Below are 20,325 nucleotides of genomic sequence, written 5' to 3'. Positions count from 1 at the left end.
CCCACTGAGCCACCCAGGTGCCGCAAGTTGCTTCTTTCTTTAACAATATCTCATTCACATGTATCCAGACCAGCTCATATAATTATATTTCACTCCTCTTAATGGCTAAATACAGTTCCATTATCCAGCTATCCCATCATGTATTTAACCATTTCCCTATTGATGGCATTTTGACTATTTTCAGAAATTTGCTCTCTTCATACCACATTTAGGCTTGTGGTGATTTTAGTATAAATAGAAAAAAAAAAAATCCATAAGTCCCTAGCATTTACACAGTAAAAATCCAAAGTGCTTCCAGTGGCTAAGAAGCATAACAACTAAAAAGGGATAAAAGCAAAATACACAGAATCAAAGGCATATGTTTATAACTCAGCAATGGGTAACTCAGTTAGTAGCCAGTGTCAATTATCAAGCAAATACCCAGCAGCTAACAACTAGGCAAACCAGTGCTCTAAATATTCACCAGAATGAGTTCTGTACCAACTTAAAAAAACAAAACAAAACAAAACAACTTCACTTCTCGTACTCTCAGATCTTCATTCAAATAAGTTGCTTATCTGAGTCCTTATCCCAAAGTGCAGAAGAAAAGCGAATTTGGATGGAAGGCAAAAGGCTTTTATAAGCAGGCATGTTGATGGCAGTGAAAAAGTTGAGCTATTTCAAGAAAACTAAAAAAAAAAAAAAAAACAAGCAAAATAATAATAAACAGTGATATGCAGTCTGGGGCCATTTAGTGATAGAGTCTTACATATTTCAACAGGCCCCGAGGACATCATTATGCACAGTATAAAATAACTGATGTTCAAAATCATGGCCCTGAATTATTAATTAAAGGTATAATTTCTCAGGATACTCGCTGTTAGACAGCTGTGTGGTATGGAATACACTTTAGAAAGACATGCTGTTAAAACAGTTACAACAAGAGCCTTGATCATAGAAGACTTGGGGAAGGCCTTGAGTCACTTTTTCACTTGACAGACAGAAAAACAAAAACACAAAGATAACACGATTGATCCAAGGTCGGCTGGTTGTTCGAAATAATCAGAACTATGATCCAGGAGAGCTGAATCTTCTGCAACTGTTTGTGGCTTCCACACAATTACAAAATTGTCAATGAGAAACTACAGCCTTAGCTCTTCATCATGCTCTACAACCCAGAAAGTAGTTATCCTGGAGTCTTTTCAGAGAGCTGAGGTTCTACCTTCAAGCAATCCTGTGATCAGAAATGTGAAAGTGAGTGGTCCCGCTGGAGAACAGAGAGTGAGTGGTAAGGCATGGTTTTCCTTGGAAAAGTAAATGTTCTAAGCCCAGGAGAATGCAAGGCAGTGTTTTTTGGCCAGGAAGAAGGCTGCACAAAAGGGAACGATGTCCAACACATTTAGCATGGGAAAAAAACACGTCGTGTGTGTGTGTGTGTGTGTGTGTGTGTGTGTATCTCCTCACTAGCCTGTAAAGTATTGTTGAGGATCATTCGACTTTGAGAATCTAGCCTGACTCTTTTTCTGAATACTCATCATTGCTAAATAAACTGAGTAGGCCGTGTATTTGAAAGAAAACTGCGTTTGGAGGCAGGAGAAACCCATTCGAGGCTCTGTGTAACTCTGGGCAAGGGCCTTGGGGTTGTTACCGGTAAAGTGAGTGAACTGAATCTGAAGATCTCGAAGTTTCCTCAGGGCTATGATTCATGTTTCTAATCAGGTTTTAGCAAATAGAAATGAGACAAATAGGGGAAATCCAAGTACCATGCAGTATGCAATAGAGACAAAGTTTCACATATTTGCTACAAAGGCTTATTGCAACAAAGACATTCTGAGCTCTGTTTAAAAGGAGGGACTTCTTTTCCTAAGCCCTATACTCCACTTGGTTGTTGTGTTGTTTTTTTAATTCTCTCCCTGTTTTTCTATATTCTTATGAAGATCACCTCTAGAAAACGAGAAAGGGCCTTGGAGATCAAATAGTGTTATTTATTTTGGCACTATTTAGGAAATAGGAGCCCAGGAAGGATCCATGACTTTCAGGAGGTCGAGAGACTGCTCGTGAAAATGTGGGATTGCTTCTGATTCCCAGTTCATACTTTCCTCTGATAAAGCCACACTGCCTCCCAACTTTGAAAAATTACTAGGAAATATAACGGTCCCCTAAAAATAACACCCCATTTATATCCCAAGGAAGAGTCACATCTAAACAGGCAATGATCCTGTGTCAAAGGAAGACAGCGCAGGAGCAGCGAGTCAGCTGCCGGCAAAGCTAAAGCCGCTGTTCTCTTCCCACGACTCTGTGAAGATTTATGGTGTACATGGGGGATCTTGGCCAAACTACCTCCAGGCAGTATTGGACCAGATCCCTAAAGGAGTCCTCGCAGCTATGAAGTTTTTCACATGTTTATCTGCTGGGGACAAGACAGCTGTGAGCTCCTGAAGCTTCCCTATAATAGCACTTCATACTTTGAGATATCCACACATGAAAGATTTGAGCAAAACATACTTAGTTATAGCTTTCCCTTAAAAAAAAAAAAAAAAAAAAAGTTGACCTAGGTTGGAGATTGGTAAGGTCTTTGTAAATCCTGTGGGGAAAGATCACTGGATTTGATGGGAAAGCACCGTCTATTCTTACATATGGCACTCGTCGGTGTGACCTGCTGTTAAGTTTTGCCTCGTTTTGTTCTTTTAATTTAAAGCTGTTAATCAACTTCTGGACACTTTCTCTCATTGTACCACTCCTTCCTTCGAGAACCGAGGCCGTGTCTCAATTCTGATGTTCAATCAAAGGATTATCATTTCCGAACGGTGCAGCTTTCAGATTAGTGGTAAGCCAATTAAAAAAGAAATAAGAAAGAAAATCGGGGGAAAAAGGAGCTTTGCCCTCCTGATATCCTGGCCTGCAAGCGGCTCTCCTTTGAAACGGCAAGAAGAAACTGCTCTCAAAGACACTTTCTCATATGCTGCCAGCTTCAGAGTGGCTCTTTCTCAGGGGATGCTTGTCTGGGCTGACTAGGGCTTGTTTCAGGGTGTGTCTCCATTCCTCCAAGAGGCCTGCCCTGGGCAAGACTGTATTCATTAGTGATGTAAAAAAATTTTAAAATCCCGAGCCGGCAGCCAGTGGGAGGTTTTCCTCCACGGATGTGCACCTCCCACGTGCTCCGGTCACAGACACCACTGGGCTGGTGAGAGGCCCCGACGGATCGGTGCCAGGCCCAGACACAAGTCCTCCATTCTGACACGGAGTGCTGCCAAGCGGGAAAGAACCACATCCTTCCTCATCCTAGGGCCCCTTCTTAAATCGAGCAGTTGTTCGAAGGGGAAAGCATGGGGGGAGGGAGGAGGCGACATCACTAGTTGGTGTTAATTATAACAAGGGGAAAGCTTTATTCCCAATACGAAGTTTCTAAGTGAATTCAACACAGAAGCCCAAGGCCGGAAAGGCCCTCAAATATCATTTTGATTCAAACATTTTCCAAAATTCAAATATCCCTCTAACATCCTTGCCAAGTGGATGTGTAGTCCCTCTTTAAATATCTCTAATGAGGATGAACTCATTACCGAGTTAGTTTTCATATGGCCTGTACTGTAATAAGTGTCTCCTTAGGTTGCGCTGGACTCAGATCCTCTGGAATTTGTACCTACTTGTCCTGGTTGAGGTCTCTGGTGCCATATCAGAGGTCTTCTCTCTTCCACAGACACCGGCGGGGGGGGGGGGGGGGGGGGGGCGGCATTTAGCCCAGGGGTTCTGGCATTTCAAAGCAGCATTGTCATATCTCCATTGACCTCACTTTCCAAAATGGGCGACTAAGGCTTTTGCAAAGCACTTATTCCCTCCCTTGCTCTAAACCTCAATTGTTAGAAAAGGATACTGACAAAATGAAAAGATCATTAAACTAGGAAGAGCTGGTGTCAATTGATTAAGGCACTTCCTATGCTATTTAGGCTTAAAAGGAAATTGAAAAAGGAGCTGAGGAAGCAAAATGATCAGTGGGTTAGCTCAAGCAGGATTTCTAGGGAATTGTCAGACTGATCAGTGTACAAGTAACCGAACATCTGTCATAGATGCCCACGAACCCGTAGGCAAACTGGATGGGGCCACAGGATAGAAGGCATGCCTCAGCACTGTGAAGGAAGCATAAAGTTTCAGCACGGGCTTCAGACTCACATATACTGAACTCAAATCCTCTGGAGCTATGTAAGCTTCTTAACCACACAGACTCTCCGTTGCCTTATTGGGTCGGGTCAAGCATCTCATGGAATCAAGTATAACAATTACGTGAGATCATATTATAAAGCACCTGGCACACAGTAAACACTCTGATTTCACAGCTATTATTTCTTATTATTATCACCAGAAGTCTAGCCTTCAATTCTCCGGAACGTTTTCCTACATAGCATAGCAATGCAGGAAGCAGAAAACCCATATTTCTGGTAGGGTGAAATGAGGTCAGTTCTCACGTGGGAGAATGAAAGCAAGAGAAGCAGCACATTACAGTGGAAAGTACACGGTACCAGAACTTAGAAGACGAAGTACAGAGTTTCGGCTAACTCTAAACAAGACACATCCCTCTCTGTTGTATTGGCAGAGCCAGGAGCTTAGCCTTTGACCCTAACTTTCTAGCATTCTTGGAGGACCATTAAGAGTAGTCTGTGTAGGGGCACCTGGGTGGCTCAGAGGGTTAAGCCTCTGCCTTCAGCTCAGGTCATGATCTCAGGGTCCTGGGATCGAGTCCTGCATTGGGCTCTCTGCTCAGCAGGGAGCCTGTTTCTCCCTCTCTCTCTGCCTGCCTCTCTGCCTACTTATGATCTCTCTTTCTGTGTCAAATAAATATCTAAAATCTTAAAAAAAAAAAAAAAAAAAAGAGTAGTCTGTGTAAAGACAGATAATAAGGCTTGATTTCTGGATGCCTCCTCCTTCTCCCCTGAACGATGTCTCTGTACCAGTAACTGCAAAAATCCTACACACCCCAAAGCACAGAACCTGAGGTTATCTCCCCAATTTGGTATGCCTTAAGGATCCCTCTAAGAGGATCGGGGTGCACTGAATAGAGGTTTTAGGTTTTGTATTCACTCGCTGTTGGCCATTGCCATCTCAGCAGATAGAGCAGTAGGTGTGTGTGTTTTAAATAAGTCAAGACAAATGAGTTAAGTTCTGCTGTGTTTCAATAGGTAGGAAGCCAGGAGATAGGTTTTATAAACATATGGGAGTATGTGCTTGGAAACGCTGATAGGAATGACCTAATTCGAAGATGTGTGGATCTCCTGGGGGTGTTAAGATACCTGTTCAGGTATGCTTTGGTAAAGCAGTTCTTCTTTACCCTGCGTTTGGTGTTCTGTGTTTTGGTGTGAAGAAGCAAAAAACCTACAAGGGGGTCAGGGATGAGACAGCTGGAACTGTCACAGAGAGGTTACAAAGGGCCTGCACTCTGGGTGTTAAAAGACCTTAGAGGTAATGAAGTCCCAAAACTATGAGCAGATTTAAAACAGGAACATGGAAGAACAGGAATGTGCCCCAAGACTATCAGGCAGTGGTGCCTAGTGCGAAATGGAGGGATGAACCACAGCAAGGTGTCCACTGAATCTATGCAAGTGCAGTGAGTGCTCTTGAATCAAGGGATAAGTGGGCTCTTGATGGTTACCACAGCCTCTGAGCTTCAGTTTTGCCACTTAGGTGACCTCACAGAGTCCTTGTCAAATCAAATGAGATAAGGGACATGTAAGTCATTTGCAAACTGTTAAGCACTTGGACAAACAGAAGGAATACTCTTACTCTTTACTCAGTAAAGCCAAAAAGCATTATTTACTAAATTAAGTAAGTGATATTTATTTTTAGAGGATCTTCCTCTCAGAATGGAATTGACATGGTTGCGTAAGCCAGTTTCATGTTGGTCAATGTTCCAGCTACATGTACACTTTTTCTAGCCTTTCACATACTGAAGGCAGAATCATCAGGGAATTTTAAAGAGTCATTATCAAAGAGTCATTGCCATAAAGATATTAGAGTCAACATACTAGCCATACATCAAATCAACTTGGCTTGCAATTGTACACTAATATTTTTAGTATTGTTCTGAACAATCACTTATGATTCTGAGTCACTTTCCCAAGTGAAAATAGAAGAACGCAAGTTTCCTTGCCTGGGTTATGATAATAGAATGTTCAGTTGTCCCCCCATTCCTTTCCTAAACTCCAATGCCTATGACACAATATCAGATCTGTCTAAAACACAGATCTGGTAATGCCCCCTCCCTTGCTCAAAATATTCAGTGTTTCTCCTTGCCTTACAGGTTTAGGAGCAACTTCCTCAAGAGAATATTTAAGGACCTCAGCAATATGGCCTTGGGTCAACGTTTTTTAAGTATGATCTTCAATGACTCCAGAGCTCAAATACCATCTCCCAGTAAAACTGGGCTCTCCCCAAGCAAGGCACCAGCTTCCTTCCTTCACTTCATGTTTTCATCCTTTTCCCTTTATCTGGAGCATCACTTGTGGTTTTTAACTGTGTCACTTTAGTTCAACTGGAATTGTGTTTTCCAGAATCCCATTCTCTGTATGATTCTTCAGGGTAGCCACAGGGAACTGTACATGAGATCTGGATGGGAAAAGTGCAGCAGTATCCATTGTTTTGCAAGAGCCTTTGTAGGCCCCTGGGTACTACTAACTGCCTCTCACATACATCATTGCTGATCTAGTGGCTGACCTCTTAAGAGGGGGCAGCAGCCACACCCACCATGCCTTCAGCTCCTGACAAATCTCTCCCTCCAACCTCTCCAAGTCCAAGGCCAGCAGGTGCAGAGCTCTGTGGCTAAGCCCACCAGCTCCTTCTACGGGCCACCCACATCATCTAGGTTAGGTACAGTGAGAGATAGTTAGGGGTTGCAGCTTGTCCTCCTGGGTTCCAGGTTTTCTCTTCCCCTTCACATCCAGCTTTTTTTTCTTCCCAGTGGCCTGCCTACCAGAGGTGGAAGTGGTCTTCCACAGACTTCGTGGCCACCTCCTCCTTAGGGTCCTGAGTGAGTGACTTTTTCTCATCTCCCATTGTCCTCTTTTGGACTTAAATGTTTCAGCTTCTCCCGCAGTTGTAGGTCTAATCCCTACGACAAATCCCATATTCCATATCCCCCACCCATTTCATTCACGCTCCCTCGGTTGGACCCTAACTTGTACATGCTCTTCCCCTCTACTCTAGGTCCAAAACCTGCCCATCGATTCAAGACTTTCTTCAGACACCAGGTCCTCGAAACCCCTTCCTGAATGGCACAGCTGTCTCTTTAAAACTAAACATGTTTTTCCATAATCTATTAAAGTTATGTTGTCTATTCCTACCCTCTTCTAAATATTATACAAGTTGATTGCCTGTGAATATCACATCTTTCAAAATGATCTATAAATTCTTATTCTTCAGGGGTTGTGTTTGTGTGACTATATTTTAACCTCTGTATCTCACCCGTGTCTTGCCTACAAAAGGTTTTTGGCAAATGCTTATGGCCCAAACAAGTAAATGAATGATCAATGCTATCAGTCCCTTTTTAATACCACAGGTAACTAAAACCTGGAGTTCCTGTATATGCCATAGCCTCTCTCGTGTGGAGATTCTTTGGTAGCCACTTCCCATCCCCTTCCCTTAGAGAAGAGCCTGTCTAAGAGCCGAATCCAATCCTGTTTATTTTTATCGTACACACAGTTCTAACAAAACTCATGAGCCCACTCCCTAGTCTAGAGTAAAGCGGAAACAGCTAATTATATGGGGAATGGAAAGAAAGCTGCTACAGCAAGACATGCTGAAAGCAAGAAAAAAATAGCAGACAATGAAAGAGAGAGAGGTCAGAAAATTTATGAAAATCAGATTACACAAATGTAAAAGTATACCAGTCTAGGGCCATTTAGTACATGGGTAAATGATCTCACCTCAATAAATTTTAAAGGAATTATAGTCCACTCCAATAAGCTGTCCTGAATCACCAAGATGAAGTAACACCACACATCTTAGAATAATCTTCTTCTGAAATTATTTTTAAAACAAAAATTTTGGAAAAAAGTTATACCGAATCTTACCATTAAAAAAAAAAAAAAAAAAAAAACCAGGACGCCTGGGTGGCTCAGTTGGTTGGACGACTGCCTTTGGCTCAGGTCATGATCCCGAAGTCTCAGGATCGAGTCCCGCTTGGGGCTCCCAGCTCCACAGGGAGTCTGCTTCTCTCTCTGAGCTTCTCCTCACTCAGCTCTCTCTGTCTTTCTCTCAAATAAATAAATAAAATCTTAAAAAAAAAAAAAAAATCCATAGCCCCTACCATTCGGGGGGGTGGGAGTGTGTGTGTGTGTGTTATTTTGTTTTGTTTTATTTTGTTTTTCTCATGCATTCATTCAGCAAATATATAGAGAGTGTCAGCTATGACTGGGGCACTGTCCTCATGTTTGTGAGCACGTGCATGTGTGTTGTGTGTGTGGACCTTTCCTCTGAGGAAATCATCAAACTTGGGAGAGGTGGGACAATAAAAGTTACACCTTTTCAGTATATCACAACAAAAAAACAAAGAAGGTCACTGTATGTCAGCACCATATTGGCTTCTTACAAAGAAGCAAGCAAATGCAATCAGCAAAAGAGGACTGAGTTCATTGTTACTAGTTTCTTCCAGGGCAAAATAAACTGTCAACTAGAATGAAGCTTCTTGCCTTCCCCATACAACCTTTGCCTCATTTCTCTGCCAAACATCTCTTCACTGCAGGGAAGGTCCCGAGAGAGTCCGACGGTGCTGCAACCCTGCACAGTCTGTTTTGGAGCAAAGCTGTGGCAAAACACAGGCAAGAAATACTCGATTTTATCATCACAGCCTCCCCGATACACCTATGGAGGCAACTCTTAACACTCTCATTTTCCCCCCTAGTTTAAAATTAAAATTTCAACTTTAAATAAGATTGTAACAGGACTGAATGAGACAATAAAAACAAAGCATTCAGCACAGCTCTTGGCACACAAGAAGCACAGGCTCAATGTGAGTGATTACGAATTAGCAAAAGGTCCAAAACTTCCAGTACATTCTATAAATGAGTCTCATTAAGTGTTAACTAGGGTAAAATATGAGTCTTCTTTTGTTTTCTTTTTTGTCACCCAGAATGTTCTCGAACCATCACTGGAGTACAAAATAACTTTCCCACAAGCCAGGTCAGCCTGAGGAGGAGGGTGGGCAGGGTGAGAAATACCTGTCTGCAGGTATGTCAGATGTCAGAGATGGACAGGACAGTCCTGCAGCATTGTTGCTCCCACATCATTCCCTAGGACTGGTCCTTCTACCTGTAGGAGTTTTCTGCTGAGGTTAAGGGACTGTAATTTCCTGGAACAAAATTAGTATCACTGATTATATGATTGGGTCTTTGGCTCTGATTTTTTAAAGGAAGTTAATAAAATAAGCACAACTGAAAAACTGCCTGAGTATGTAAGTGTATGGATGTTTGGGGAGGTTATTTTAGTTCAAAAAATAATAAAAATAGCTCAAATGGACTGAGCACTAATTATGTTCTAGGCACTGTGCTAAGCACTTCATGCACATACTTAATCCTAACGATGCTTTTATTCTTGTGCCAACAATGCAGATGAGGACACAAGTTTAAAGATGTTAAGTAAATTTGCCATATCCCAGAGACAGTGAGTAGCATGACCCTATACTGACCGTCTCGGTCTAAAAGCCACGTTTTACCACTATATGCTAATGAAATAATATAACATGAAAGAATAGGTTACGTATGCATTCACTGATTCAAGACATTTATTGAACTACTCCTTCAAATGAATCACCATGAAGTGGGACAAAGACGAAAAAAAATATTCGGGGTCACTTACAATCAGAAGGCAGAATGGTTACATTTGTGTAACCATATGGTTACACTTGCCCCAAGTTCAAATACTGGCTCTACCGCTAACTAACCTCCATGACTTCGAGCCTCGGTTTTCCGTTCTACAAAGAGAAATAATAGAGGACTGTTATTCTTGGTTTCAACAAGCTAATATTTGTAAAGCACTTGAAGGATGCCTGGCATATGTGAGACTACATACCCATATCAGTAAAGACTTCACAGAGGAGTTCCACTTCTTGAAGAGTTAGGCACCATTTATTTACCTTTGTAGAGCCAGAGAGAAGAAATTGATCTTACGTGGAAATAAATTTGCTTTTCATATGCTTACTCCTTGATACATCGGATTTCAGAAACTGCTACTAAGAATCTTATAAGGAAAATATAAGGAAATAGCTCTTATAAGGAAATAGCTCTGGGTCCAGTGTTTTGGGGGGGTCTGATTACATAAAACACCTACACAAGAACTGTAAAATTTCCAGCTGAATTGAATTGAGCAACAGTGCATACATTTTCACCCATTAATTGGTACATGTGGAAATAAGAAGATATCGTTTGAGATAAAGCAAAGGAATCTGGTTTTGCCTCTTTTACCTATTTGAGTGTGTGTGTGTTTGTTTTGAGACATTCTAATGGGGAAGTCTATAAATGACTCAACCTTCTTTCTCCTCTGTTCATAGGTCCTTATATGAGATCAGAGCAGTTTAACTCATCTTATACATAAATTCTTCCATTTTCCTTCACTCTCTGGCTCCAAATACAGCACACCTGGTCACCACCCTCCTTCAATTTTTCCGGTGACCTCCCAGCTTATTTTGGGACTTTATTCCCAGTCCTACTCCCCCTTTCACCTGGCCCCTCCTACCTCAACCACCATCTCAGACCAGCTTGGCTCCTTCACAGGCTTTTCCCTTAATTTAAATGCCACTTTCACAAGGCAATATGCATACATATGTGTATTAGTGTATATACGTGTGTATATGTATGTGTATGAAACAAGTTTTTTTTTTAATTTCAGTATTACATATGTAATTTCTTTTCTTTTTTTTTTTTTAAAGATTTTATTTATTTATTTGACAGAGAGAGATCACAAGCAGGCAGAGAGGCAGGCAGAGAGAGAGAGAGAGAGGGAAGCAGGCTCCCTGCTGAGCAGAGAGCCCGACGCGGGACTCGATCCCAGGACCCCGAGATCATGACCCGAGCCGAAGGCAGCGGCCCAACCCACTGAGCCACCCAGGCGCCCTGTAATTTATTTTCTTGTCCAGTTCCAACTCTTTCTTTCTACCCCTTGAGGACAAATAATTATATATATAATTATATATAAATTATATATAAATATATAAACACCTGTCTATGCATGTATATTTACTCATCATTTCCTCATGACTAAGCAGCTGCTATGCGTGAGGCCCTGTTCATGATAGAGCAAGGAGCGGGGTCTCTGGCCTTGTGAGTGTTGTGTTCTAGTGGGGGGTGAATTAGACAATAAACAATGGACAGACTAAATATGTGGAAGCTGGTAACGGTGACAACCGCTATGGAAAACGGAAAAGCAGAGTGGGTCAGTGAGATGAACACCGGCATGGGTGGAGATGGGAAGCAGGAAGGAGGTAAGTTTATATAGAGCAACCAAATAGGCTTTGCTGAGAAGACATTGCAGCAAAAGTTTCAAGGAGATGAAGGAGTTAGCTTAGTGGTTATCTGAGAGAGTGGGGTAGACAGGAAACAATGTAAATCATACATGGCCTTACCACGTATTTTAAAGACCATCTTACACACTGAACGAGATAATGTGTGGTTTCTTGTGCCAGTCACCATTCTGGGAACTTCATTTGTATTAACTTAGTCATCACTAACAATCCAATGAGTTACATACTGTGTTTATCTCATTTCACACAAAGAAATTAAGTCACTTGTCCAGAATTATACAAATGGAGCCAGAATATGAACCTATGTAGCAAGACTCCAGACTCCTACAATATGCTCCCTCTTGATCTAGACTGATCCAGTGATACTGAGACTTCAGTGCAGAGGCCCTAACTACCTGCTTCCTTAATGAGTTGTCCAGATGATTCAGATGGAGATGGTCCATGCACCACAATTTCTCACCAGTCTAATTCCTCCTCCACATGAAAATTTTGCAGATATTTTAAGGTAAACATCACTCTCACTTCCTATCCTTACCATCCCCATTGTTCATCAAATTGGGGAAGATTTCCTGAGACCAGTGGAAACATCTACTCAATACACACCCCCTCTTCATCTGTGTTTTGTGTGAATTTCATCATAGGGCTGAGGCTTTGGGGTATATAACAGTGCTGAGTGAGGAGAGGAATGGATGTTTATGGAGGGCACTTTGGGTGCCTGGTATTAAGTGCTAGGGATTTAAAACATTTCATCTGATTTTAACCTTGGTAATATATATCTAGGAGAGAGCTAGAGTATGCTAATTGCCATTTCTCAGATGAGGAAACTAAGTCTACACAGGCTAAGCAAGCAATAACTAGGATTCAATGACTCTAAACCAGCCAACTTTCCACCACCAACTCTAACCATTCAGTCCCCAACCCCTGCCATTGTTTCATTCTTTAATTGGAAACCGAAGTCTAATCTTCCAGAAAAGTGCTATTTAGTGTGTATTTCCAGTCTCCAGCATCCATCATTTCTGTAAGTTGAAAGAACTCCTATATTTATTCAATGAAAGCCAAGCTTCTTCCATGGGCACTAAATTAGCTCAAAAGAAGAAAGCAGAAAATATGCACTCATAATGCTAAAATTCAAATGAAAGCCAAATATTTTATCTCTTTACTTCTTTGTGGAAGATTATGGTGATTAATGGTGATACAGAGCTTGCTTTATATGAAAAGCCTCTTTTTTTTCATTTCCCATACAATAAATGTCAGTGTGCATAAGCCAGCCAGCTATTCTCTCTTCCCAGCCCCCAACCTGGATCCTGACGAGGAAAATAGTTAACAGGTCATGGGAATGTGGTAGAATCACATCCTGAAGGACACGGAAGGTGTCTTTATGGATCTAACTCCCAATGTGGTGCTCAGTTGTGGGTCTCACTGAGGACAGTTAGGCTGCTGGGTATCTGGGACTCGGGGCCTCCACCACATCATGGTGTGTGGGTTCCTCTGTGGAAAGAACACAGCTGTTCTTCTCTTAGCTTTTCATGGTATCTCCCAAGTCATCACTCCACAGACACAGATTCATAGAATATCATACCTTAGAAGGCACCTTGTCTAAATTTCTCATTTTAGAAATGAGAAAAAGGAGTCTGAGAAGGAAAAGCAATTAACCAGCAGTGGGGCTGTTAGACTGAATCATTAAGTGGGGGGAAAAAACATAACTTGGAGTTAGAAAGCTGGGGTCCAAGCCCCAGATCCACTACGTGCTGTGTGGCCTTAGCAATATTTAACCTCTCAGACTCAGTATATAAATGTTGTTGGCAACGCATGCCTTAATTACCTCAGATTATTATAAAAAAAAAAAAAGTGTGTGTGCCTGTGTATGTAATAAAAGTCATTTTGGGTGGTTAAAGTTCTACATAACTAAAACTGTTATTATTTGAACCTAAGTCTTAAACTTTCTGTTCCCATATCAATCTGGGCATGCAACTGAGTATCACGGCAGCTGTTAATCATAATAAAGGTTAAAATTCCAATGCATCAGGCCCTTAACAAATGTTATAGCATATGATTGACACCTATCAAAGCCTGATGAAATGGGTTTCATTATCCCGTTTTATAGATGATGAAAGTAAAACAGAGGGCACCTGGGTGGCTCAGTCTGTTAAGCACCTGCGTTTGGCTGAGCTCATGATCCCAGGGTCCTGGGATCAATGCCCATGTGTCTGACTCCCTGCTCAGCAGGAAGCCTGCTTCTCCTTCTCCCCACTATGACGCTCTCTCTCTCTCTCTCTCTCACCCTCTCTCTCTCAAATAAATAAATTCTTTAAAAAAAGAAAAGAAGAGAAAAGAAAGCAAAGACAGACCAAATAACTTGAGCAAAGTTACCATAGCATCTAACCATAACTGGCTTAAGGAACTGTGTTACCTATGAAAAGAACACTTTCAGATATTAGAGTTTATAAAATGACTGGTTCTCTTTTCTGTTGCCTTTAGCATTGATTGGGAAACAAGGAAGCCAGTGTAATCATAAGGACTTATGTGCCAGACAGGTAGAAACCACAGCCTTCTCCTGATGGAAGCTAGATATAAAAGGTCACCTGCCTTTATTCCAATTATATCAAATAATAGCCAGATGGATGCTCATTCTTCACTGTTTTTAGAAATCTTAAGCTCGAAGTTCATTGCAGCTGCCCACCTCCCTGGAAAATTCCTACTTTCTTTCAGGTAATTAATTTATGACACTTGACACTGGCCTTGCTGTCAATACATGCAAGCAAGCTCTTCCTTCCCTACGTTTGCTGCAAAACGCCCTTTTTTCTTAGGATAAAAATGTCTTTTTGTCCATCATTGAGCTAGGGATGTCCAACCTTCTTAGAGACTGTGACTCCTTAGCATTTTTCTGGTTTTGTAAACATAACATTAAAGGAAATGAAAGCTACCTTCCAAGTTTATATAGACAGCCTTTGAGATAATTCGTAATAGAGTGAAGTGTAAGAAAATGAGAATGTCAACACTGGACCCACCCGACACAGTATGAAGCCATCATTCCCTTCACTCTGCACTTTTTACATACAAGGCACTGTGCTCTGTTCTTCCGCTGCTTAGGTGCTAATCAGGGACTTGGACAAGAAACAATGGGGACAAATTACTGGCCCAGAGTAAAAACAAACAAATAAGGTTTGAAATTCACAGTAGAGATAGAAAGAAGATGGTACAAGCATTTCATGTGGTCCCACAGACTGGGAAGAACGAGGCAAGGATTCTAGCAGCAGGCACAGGAAGGTAGAGGAGGAAAGGACAGGGCTACTGCGATGGTATGGTATGAGGACACAGGGAGGGGACATTCCTGAATCTAACTCTCCAAGTCCTCTGATTTGATGGTGTGGTGTCTAGCAAACACAGTCAGGTAGCCCTAATGTCTTTGTGCTCAGAAACACACCAGTTCTAGTTCTTACTAATTGACTAACCTTGAGCAAGTCCGTAAGTCTCCCTGAGCCTTCGTTCTTTCATCTGTAAAAGGCAGATAATAATATATATCTGAGAGTTATTTTTATGCTTAAGTGAAATGACAGAAGTGCACGCACCAATGAATGCTGATTTCCTTTGCCCTCCTCTGTCTGACCGGAAAATAGATCTCTTGGCATAAAACATAAGGATATTTTCTCTTTATTCCCCTTTCCCCTTCTAGCTTTGACTTTTACAATGAGATATGGAGACAGGATTTTGGAGTTGAAGGGAATCTTAATGAAAAATAACAATGTATTGGGGCAGAAGAACCTCCCATTTGAAGCCCAGAGCTAGAGACTTTTCAGTTCCAGGCAAGGTAATCCCCGACTCAGAATGGCAGGATGGGGATGGGTGGGTCATCGGACCCCGTCCAGGCTCTCCCTTCTAGTCCAGAGGCCACACAGTCTCAGACCTTTCAACCTACTAAACGTCTCTGAGCCTCAGTTGCCTCCAAAAATACACAGGGTCACTGCAGGGATTAAATGAGGTGATACTTATAAAACAGTACAATCCACAATGGAGTTCAGTAGCGAATAGCTATTACATTTTGATTTTCACAATTTAACAGACTAATAAATTGAAAGAACTAATGGCAGAATTCACATTTATTAAATGCCTCCCGTGAATAAGGTGCTGGGATAGGGACTCCAGCTTCTGGGCAGGCATCAGTGTTCCTGTTTCCTGGCTGAGGAGACAGAGGCTCACCACAGTACCCTAACTTGCCTCAGGTCCCTGGCAGATTCTACAACTGGACACTGCCCCAGGTGCCAGAGCTGGGCAGAATCAAGTCAGGCTACCAGGAGGTCTCCCCATCAGTGCCACAATCCCCTTGGTACATTCTCAATTTCTAAAAGAGAAAACAAGCAAACAAACAAACCTGAGCCAATGAGTAACTAAACCGAATTAATCCCACAAAAGATCGGATGCCAAATGTTCTGTAACTTTTCCATTCTTTGGGGTTTTTATTTCACCCACAAAGCAATTTCCAAAATTTGCAAAGAGCACAGTAGGTGGCTCTCTTTAATATTTCACGGGCAAGGCGACAGTGACTCACCAGATCCTACATCTGTGTCACCAGCAGAAGCCCTGACAAAGTTGAGCAACAAATGAAACTGTGTGTATGCTGGAGATAACCTTTTTTTTTTTTTTTCTCTCTTCTGCCTCCTCCTCCGATTTCGTCCAGCCACATTCTGCTTTTCTAACAGTGCCAGGTAAGATGACGCTAACTGGATACCTTTTGGCAAACATATGCTTCCAAATGCCAAAAGCAAGGAGCAAAAACGTTTCTCCCAGAACTGCATTTGCAAGCTTGTCTGCTTGCTGCAAAGCAGAGAAACCTGATGGCCTATGGGGAGTCTCAATGGATAAATGGCCCCATTGCCTGGGCCAGAAACAGATCTGTTCATTTTCCTACATAAGCCTGCAGCCATCAGTTTCCACAGGGAGGACTGAGGCTCCAGACCAGTGATCAGCACTGTCAACAAGCAGCGAGTGGTCTTTTTTGCAAATGCTGCCTCTGCCTACTGCTCTCCATTCCATCCTGTAGCCCCAGCATTAGTGAGAGAAGTGAAGAACACAATGGTCACTCATGACATTTGTTGCACAACCTTCTTACTGCCCTATGAATTAGCACAAGGATGACAGATAGAAGAAAACACTCAGAACAGGAAGAAATACGTAATATAATTCTGAACTTCATGTCTTCACAGTCCCCTTCCTCTTAGGAATGGAAGCTGCATTATTTAAAGGCAGGAGAGTAGGAACGTTGCTTTAGAGATCCAGGGCTTTTGAACTTGCTCTCCTAGGAGCTGACCCCCCTAACCTCTACAGAGCATGCTTATGGGCTGTTCCTTCAGCAAGGAAATTTCCTCTTTGGGACAGAAAGGATCCCCTACACCAGCCCAATAAGGTCACCTTAACTGAGGTAAATTGTTAAAGAATTCATTGGAGCAGTGACGGGGTAGGGTGTGACAGGGAAAAACCCTTAACTAGAAATTACAAGGTGTAAGCTCTACTTCCAGGCTGAAACATAATAACCATGTGACTCTTAGCAACCTCTCCTTTCTCTGAGTCTCACTCAATCTCTTTTGAGACCAGCTAAGAAGAGATACCGCTTAATGAGCAACTACTCACTACATAGATTTTACATTATTCCACTTAATTTTATCCTCACACGAATTCTCGGGGTAAGCATTCTCCTTTCCATTTTAGAACTGAGTAAAACAAAAGCCCTAAATGGTGAAAAAAACTGCTCAGTATGACCTAGCTGCAGAGGAATTAGAACTGAAATTTGAATTTGACCACAAAACCTAAGCTCCTTCCACCATTAATATGCCCCCCGTGTCCTTCTCTCAGGGCTATCGCAAGTAGCAAGAAAGAGATATAGATGGAATATGTTTTGGAAATTTTAAAGTTCTCTCTATCTATCTATATGTATGAATTTTGTAACAAATAATCCGGATAAGAAGGAAAGGTATAACTGGGTATCCTTTCTTTAAAGAGCCAGAACCAAAAAAAATTACCTTCCAATCTCCCTTCCATCCCCTTGTTCTGACCTCATTTTTTAACATCTTCCTTTTGCCCACAGGCCCCCTAGTTCTCAGGCACACAGTCGGACGTATCCTGGCCCGCTGATCACACACAATGCATGCACACAGAACAGGCTGATGGAAGCAAGAGATCCCATCCCCTGCAAATGCTTGGTGCAGGAGGTACCTACAGGGGCATGGCCAAGTTCTTCTCTTCCCTCAAGATGTATCACACCCCCTCCTATGCACTCATCAATACCCCACGCAAATGGAAGGAACTGGGAAGCAGGCAGCCAACTATAAATGCTGAACACTCAATTCGGGGACTTAACGGCATAGCCAGGAGACACTAGTAAATAACTGTATAAAGTCAATCAGAATAAAATCCATTTTCATGAGCCTCGTGGGGATATATGAGGGGACCTATTCATTTTAAAATAACAATAATTAAGGACGACTAGAGTAGGCATGTGTAGTATTTATGTTTAAATAAGGTATGCCTGTGTCCAGAGGGACTGAATTTAGCAACATAATGGCATAATCCCAAAGAAATACGTGAGAATTGTGTTGCTGTTTTCCTCTATTAAAGAAAACATAAAGTTGCTTGTCTGACCTAAGACAGCAGGAAAACAAGGATTAGCACAGTCTGTAACATAAAAGGAACTTCCAACTTCTCTTGTCTTCCTACTTCTCATCAAATTCAAGACCGTCTTTGCAAATAAAGGGTGCCTCAGACCAGGGCTTCACAGACAGAGACTTGGCCTAAAAACGAGGGGGCTCGGTATCACTGAGAAACATTAATTTGGTATTTCCAGCTCAAGCATCCATGATCAAAGTCACATGGAGACAGCACTCAGAAAACACTTTCTATAAAAGCTGTTCAAACTCCAAATAAGAAAATGCCACAGCATTCCAGATTAAAAAAAAAAAAAAAAAATCACTTTAAGGTAGTATGAAATCACCGTTCTGAAAATCCACTGTCTCCAGGGTTAGTGTGTAACAATATTTACAATAGTGTACACCAATCTCAAATTAACCAGATGTCAGGCCAGGCACTGCGCTAGACACACCATTTGAATTATCCCATTTCATCCTTCCAACTACCCTCAGGGCTCATTGTGATCTTTATCATCTCCCTGTGGCGGCCAGGGACAAAAACTGAGTACCGAGAAGATTGGATAACTTGCCCCACCAAGTTCACACAGCTAATAGTCGGCAGAGCTGGAATCAAAACCAGGTCTAAATACTCCTCCTCAGCTGGCAGCTAACCCAGGATCTGTGGAAAGGAGCAGCAGAAGCCCTCCCAGCGGCGGTGGATCTCAATTTCACGGCCGGTGGTGGGGGAAAGACTGACTGGGTACTGGTTCTTAAAGAAAACGGCAGAAGTTTGCTTTTCTGCTTGTGATTTTTCCCTTCAACTCAGCTTCCTTGTTGCCTCCCGGCACTCAGAATTGACGGGGACCACGGCTCCATGAAGCTAGCCATTCCTAACCGAGGGGCATCCTATCCCCTACGGGACCACCAGCTTCCTCCCCGCGCTGGGAGACAGCTGTGAGTACCAACCCCAGTCATCCGCGCCCCGACGTCCCTCCCCTCGCCACCGCCTCCCCCAGGAGCCAGCCAGACACCCTCGGCAGGGGTATCTTTCTGAGAAAGCAGGTCAGGGAGGACGGAGCGAGGCTGCAAGCAGCCTTTCCTCGGGCTGTCACAGCTCCTGGCATGAGACACGCTGGGACACACTGCCCTCTTCTATCCTCACCCTCGCAGCAGCGCTCTGGAGATACCCAGGCGGGGGTACGCCAGGGTAGATCCCTCAGAGGGCTGGAACTGGGGTGCAGCAACGCGCAGCCGTCCCCAAACTGCGGTACCTCAATCTGCACAAAGCAAAGATGGGGTTCTGGACAGTTGGGTTCGAGTCCCGACCACAGCACTAACTAGCTGTGTGATCTATCCCAGCTGCTGCCTCGCTCTGTGCCTCAGTTTGTCCTTCTGGAAAATAAGAGGGTTGAACGAGACGATTTTCAGGAGTCCTTCCACCCTGAGATCCTGTGGGTAGGTGATTCCTCCGAGCCCTCACGACAGGGAGAGACTCACCTTTCTTGGGAAGCAGAGCGGGCGCAGAGAACCAGTGGGGACGGGTGGCAGGGTCGCCCGACACTGCTTCTTTCGGTGAGTCTGGCCAAAGCGGACCCCGGGGACTCTGATCCGGCTAGTCTTCCCCCAATGAGCCTCTTACTTTCCGCCGCACTTTCTTTTTCCCCCTTTGGGGCTCCTCCCCCTGCGCGGCGCGATTGGTCGCCGCCGCGCTGCCCGGACTCCACCCGCCTCCCTGGCTCGCCCGCCCCGGCGCTCGGAGCTTCGCGGAGCCCCGGCCGCGGGGCGGCACCGAGGGCAGCCCCGCCCGCGGCGAGGAGGAGCCGCGCTGGGCCTGCCTGCGAACCGACGCGAGGCTGCGCCTGGCCGGGTCTGCGCTCCGCCACCGCCTGGGCTGGCTTGAACGCGCCCGCAGAGGAGAGGGTGGGTCCCGGTGATTGGCCCGCAGCCAGGCGCACTGGGAAGATACGCCCCCACTATACACAGATTTGCACACATGCGTTCATTGCAGGGTCCTGGTCTTCCAGGCGAGATCGATGCCACCCTGCCTTTTCTCCCCGGCTCTGTGTACTTAGCTGTCCTGCTGCACCAAAGCCATGAATCAGTTCAGACTACAGGATGTGAGCGCGCCCACCATGTGCCAAGCACAGAGTGCGACAGGAAGAAACAGACTCAATTTTGGTGTTCCGGAGCTCTTGCTTCGCCACAAGTGACAGTCGTGGGATAAACAAA

General features: G+C 43.5%; 1 protein-coding gene across 4 annotated transcripts in view; it reads right to left on the bottom strand.

The window, feature by feature from the left end:
- Nucleotides 1-19,752, bottom strand: part of LOC122908806 (interleukin 1 receptor accessory protein) — a 128,606-nt gene extending 108,854 nt beyond the window's left edge. For 3 of the 4 annotated variants that reach the window (XM_044252001.1, XM_044251999.1, XM_044252002.1), the window contains exon 1: nucleotides 19,594-19,752. The gene's annotated coding sequence lies outside the window, so the exon portion shown is untranslated. Of the gene's footprint in view, nucleotides 1-14,931; nucleotides 14,975-19,593 lie in introns of all 4 variants that reach the window. The other variant, XM_044252000.1, reaches the window with a different exon arrangement.
- Nucleotides 19,753-20,325: the final 573 nt, after the last annotated feature.

This window comes from Neovison vison, chromosome 6, assembly GCF_020171115.1.
Source record: "Neovison vison isolate M4711 chromosome 6, ASM_NN_V1, whole genome shotgun sequence".
NCBI lineage: Eukaryota > Metazoa > Chordata > Mammalia > Carnivora > Mustelidae > Neogale > Neogale vison.
This window is presented reverse-complemented; position numbering and strand designations above follow the sequence as displayed.